The sequence below is a fragment of the Austrofundulus limnaeus genome, unplaced genomic scaffold (assembly GCF_001266775.1).
Source record: "Austrofundulus limnaeus strain Quisiro unplaced genomic scaffold, Austrofundulus_limnaeus-1.0 Scaffold1977, whole genome shotgun sequence".
Taxonomy (NCBI): Eukaryota; Metazoa; Chordata; class Actinopteri; order Cyprinodontiformes; family Rivulidae; genus Austrofundulus; species Austrofundulus limnaeus.
In genome coordinates, this window is record NW_013954379.1 from 24317 (window position 1) to 29792 (window position 5476).

The following is a 5476-nucleotide window of genomic DNA, read 5'->3' on the forward strand; positions in this document are numbered from 1 at the left end:
AAGAAGTTGTAACAGAATACTATTAAATAAACAAAATGAGCAGGTCAAATAAGAAATCCATCTTCAAATAAATCTTTCCTTGATGTTGATGATATATGCAAAATCAAAGCACAAAATTCAAAGAGTTCAGACTGCCTGAAAGAAATACAATTAACATAAATGTAAAAAATTGTATAGGATTTCTAATTATGCTCAAGGTTGTAACTTGCTCTTTTATTGTGTGCTTTTATTTTGGAGATAAAACCCGTTTCCGAAGGGACTTGTTCATATGTCTGACTTGATGTAGTTGAACTGATGCTATTCGTGTCTCATTTGAGTATACTATTGTCATTATTATGTGATTATTTACTCTCTAAATAAAAGTAAAAAAACACAGCGTCGTTATTTCTGCATGCTTCATTTGTTGCATTTGTGGACACTAACTGAACTTTGAGCACACAAAGTAAGTTAATAACCAGCATAGGAGGCATAAAATGTTAATTTACTTGAGGAAAATGATTCTATGGTTGGCTGATGAGCTATAATGTAATAAGGTTTGCCAAACAACTGGGGGCAAATTACAAAAGTAAATGAGCCCATTTTTCTTTTCATGTAATCTCCAGGCAGCTCTATTACTGCAAGCCCGAGTGACACATCAGCCCTGAATGACAAGACCATTTATAAATATGGAAATGAGATTCTAACATTTAGCCTGTTTTCATTTTAWATCTGAAATGAACCTCAGTCATAAACAAGAATAAAAAAAACTCCCCAGAGCTCTTGATTTGAGTTATCTGAGCTTCTGCTGTCCAAATAACTTCTTTTAGAGTTTCTTTGTGAGGTTGTAGGTTGAGAGGAATAATTCAAAGAGACAGGAATAAAACATTAAAATAGCTTTAATTAGGTGTAGCTTCACAAGATGGAAGGACGGCACCAAACGACAGAGTTAAATCTGTCTCCTGCTTATCAAACACACTCACACCTGGGTCTGGGAGCAGGTGCTGAGGATCCTGCAGCATGGAGGAGGTGAGAATTAATCATCATTTACTCAAACACTCACTCTCTCTGACTTCTAGATGTCATCATGTATGAGTTCTTCTAATTTTGTTGTTCTATGATAAAGTTTCATCATACATCTCATTTTCAACAGTCCTAACTTGTTTTGCTTTTGTCACGGGCCTTCGGACGCAGGACTGTTCAGCCTGTCACTGCTGTTGGTGTGCAAACCTGAAACCACAGAGCTTCCCCACATGATAGAGCATTTTAACCTTTCCTCTCACAGGAAACCCATGCCTGTGTACACAACTTGAGCGACCACACCAAAATTCTTRTCCACATCAAGATGAACTTTGCTGCTTTGAAACGTATGTGACATCTCATTGGTGACACTGCTGAAAAACAGGCTCYAACTGTGGAGACAGTTCAGCTTGTCCCATCGCTTAAATCCAGCTGTTAACTAGCATCTTAGCTTGGGAAAAGTGACAAAAATACTTGTTCCATGTGGGGACGATGGGTGTCTCTTCAGTCCCTGTTACATGTAGCTATAGTAGCACAATGTTTTGCGGTCTTGCCGGTGGAGTGTGACGCTGTTTTCCCAAATTTATTTAAGTTTAAACACGACTRGTGTTCTAAAAGTAGCCTGAGTAAAGGTCTCCATTCAAAGGGAAAATTGYAACATGCCCTGCCTGTCTGTGTGTTTTGGTGACCTATTATGGTTTAKTTTATTWACTTTTTGTGTTTCCCTGTTTCTTGTCTGTTTCGGTGTCTCCTTCCATTTCTCATGTTCTCCCTCAGTGTTCTTCTTCTTTTGTTTGTAATGGCGGTTGGCAGAAAGGTTCCGTCCTCCATATTTCTTCCAATCTCTCAGCCAGTCTCACCTGTTCACTTTAATTAATCCAGTTGTTTCCCATGTTCTCGTCAGCTCGTTCCTTTATATTCCTTCTCTTGTTCACTACTCATCAGTTCTGCATTGCCTTCAACACCTTTATGTCGATCTGCTCATGATCCCTGGATGATTTACCATCCTATCGGTTAGTTGTTTGTTTTTCTCAAAAAACATTTTTCGAAGAGTCAGTCTGCACTTGGGTGTAAAACTACTGTATTGACAGTAAGTTGCTCTGTTTTTCAAAGTAAACTTTATTCTCCTCCCCTTCCTTCTTAGTCTCAGATATTTTCTGACTTGCTTGATATAAAATGTTCAAATGTTTGTTTYCCTGGAATGTGAATGTTCTATTTTTTTCTGTTTGGAAGTTTTAAAAAATGGGTTTATTATTCAGCCTTAGTCAGGGCTTGAAGATTTTTCTGATTTGTTGGAGTCAAATTGTTCAAATGTTTATTGCTTCCTGTTTAGAATTTGTTCCAGTTTTTTATTTTCTCTGTTTGGAAGGTGTCACTTAGTTTAACTGCATAACATTCTGATAAATGTGCAACTTTTAGTTTAATAAAAACAAACAAGTTCAAATAAATTGGTGGTCTATACACTTTTTTCATTGTCTTACAGGTGATTATTTACAGGTGATTGTAGTAAATATTTTTTTAAATAAGTAACATAATTCCTTCACCCAATTAAAATGTATGTCTCATGGCGTAAATTGTAGTGTAAAAAAATGAATAAAATGTTAACCTTTTTATTAGATTTTACAAGAACCAACTCTATGCTTGTGTAGCAGTGTGTTAAGCGTAGTGTATTCTGTAGTGTAAAAAAATGAATAAAATGTTAACCTTTTTATTAGATTTTACAAGAACCAACTCTATGCTTGTGTAGCAGTGTGTTAAGCCTGCCACCTGCTGGACAAGAGATACATCAAACATTTCGTTGTCAGCGCAAGGTTGAAAAACAAATAGTAAACAGTTCAGATAGATTACTTTTGATAAAATGTTTGCAAAATAAAATGCATTTAAAATTGAGAAAATTCTAACTACAAATCCATGCTACGCACAGAGAAACTACGTAACATTTTCCCCTCCCCATCCGTAACTAACTGTCCAATTAAATTCGAACACTATAAACAGAACCAATCAAACGTTCGTCCTGCTTTGATTGACATCTTGTTGGTCTAATAGAATCTGTTTCAACAGTTAGGGTGTATTCCCGCCATTTCGGTTCAATTTTGCATTCAAAGAGTGAAGAGTGTGCGCATTTTCCTGTCCTCTAGCTGATTTAGATATTTTTAAACAGAGAAAAATGAGAGAAATCRTAAATCTACAGGCTGGGCAATGCGGCAACCAAATCGGAGCAAAGGTTAGAAAAACTTTACTGCAAAAATTACCCCAATACATTGAAGGCGGCATAAAGTTAGCCTAAAAAGCTAACGGTTGATTGTGGCTTGCTATGCGAAGCTAGTTGGATTTAACCTTTCTAAGACTGGTTAGCTTTAGTAACGGTTATTTCTCTTTATAATTATTACTAGAAAATAATACATGAGTGGGCTATGGTGGCCAGGACACTAAGATTAACCGGTGTATTACACTAGCTATTTTATTAGCATTTTAGCAATATTAGCTGGCTTGGCAAAATGCTAACTGACGGTTAGTTTTGTCTTATGGTCAAACGGGTTAGATTTAACGTCGCAAATCAAAAACAAGTCATTTGGCTATTGTAAACATCTCTATATTTTGATGAAAAAGAGAACAATGTACATATAGCTGACAAATACAGCAACAGCAAAGTCTTAAATGTTAATTTTAATTTAGTGTTAAATGTTAGGCTTACGTTAGCATAAGCTAATGGTTAGCTTATGTAGCTTCATTTTATTTTATTTGATCTATAACTAATGGCAAGAAATACATGGGAAAAAAGGCAAGCCTAAGAAATAAATTAAACAACCAACTAATTAGGCTGGTTTCCCTAAGTGTTCACATATTTGCGTTTGTTTCAGCCAATGTTTCACCTGAGAATTCAAAACTTTAATATCTGTCAACATTTTCATTGCTGATGGTAATACTGTTCCGAGGGCCTCAAAAAGAGAAGGAACATTGACCAAATGATGTTTTCTATTTTGCAGGTTTGCAGTCTCCATTAACTGCACCTCTAGTTGCAGTTCCAGTGCTGCTGATTTAAAATCATTCTGGAGACTATCTCTGGGGCAAGACCATTGATACACTCAAAGAGCCACTATCACCGTTGGTTTTAGCTTGTGTTTGGAGTCAGTCTGCTTTAAATGTTTTTTGTTCTGATCCTTTTTAATTAGTTCTGGGAGGTGATAAGTGATGAGCATGATATTGACGCCACGGGGTCTTACCATGGGGACAGCGACCTGCAGCTGGARYGGATCAACGTGTATTACGAGGCTACAGGTTTAATTTGGTTTTGCCAAGCATTTTTAACTACGGTACTTGATTAAGATGTCCYAATCTGCTATCATTTATAAGAGTTCTAAAGTTTCCAGAATACATCCAAGTAACTACTGTACTTGTGACAATTAAAATGCATAAAAAGTTACTTTTAATGGTTAAAAAAATTAAGCATGTTTTTGTTATGTTCCACTATAGCTCTTCATTTAGACAAGTTAAGGATTGGGGAACTAATTAATTTAGTTTTTTTTGTTTTAATGCTGCATACAGTGTATAATAAATACCCAGTTAGTGAAACTGAAGAATGTTGAATGGTTAGGTTCACAGTAAAACAAAAACATGTATTTTACAGACTCATGTAAACACAACTATATGCATGTAGAACAACATTTATACTTTTTGGGGTCATTGTTTTCAAAAGCATTCGATCATTTCTGCTTTTTTTGTTTCTATTCCAGGAGGCAAGTATGTTCCTCGTGCAGTTCTGGTGGACTTGGAGCCTTGCACTGTGGACTCTAGGTCTGGTCCTTTCGGTCAGCTGTTCAAACCTGACAGCTTTGTCTTTGGTGAACATTTTACTTTTAAAAAGTAGTGGTTTTACACATTTTAAGTACATGTACACTACTGTATCTTAAATTTTCTGTCACAGGCCAGAGTGGAGCTGGTAATAACTGGGCTAAATGCCACTACACTGAGGGAGCTGAGCTGATGGACTCTGTTCTGGATGTGGTGAGAAAAGAGGCTGAGAGCTGCGACTGCCTCCAGGGCTTCCAGCTAACGCACCCTCTGGGAGGAGGCACAGGTTCTGGCATGGGTACGCTCCTCATCAGCAAGATCCGAGAGGAGTACCTGGATCGCATCATGAGCACTTTCAGTGTTGTGTCCTCACCTAAAGTTCATATAATTCATTCAAACATGTTCAGATTAAATGTTTGTCCCTCTTCCTGCTAACCCTGTTCCATTTTCTTCCTTTGGTTCCTCTTCCAGGTGTCGGACACTGTGGTGGAGCCCTACAACGCCATGCTCTCTGTTCACCAGCTCGTGGAGAACACAGATGAGACCTTCTGCTTCGATAACGAGGCCCTGTATGACATCGGCTTCCGTACTCTGAAACTGACCACGCCCACCTATGGTGATCTCAACCACCATGAGCGGGGTGACCACCTGCCTGCGCTTCCCTGGCCAGCTGAACGCCGATCTGAGG

At 37.7% G+C, this 5476-nt stretch overlaps 1 pseudogene; it reads left to right on the top strand.

The window, feature by feature from the left end:
• Positions 1-996: 996 nt before the first annotated feature.
• Positions 997-5476, top strand: part of LOC106536795 (tubulin beta-4 chain-like) — a 5726-nt pseudogene continuing 1246 nt past the window's right edge.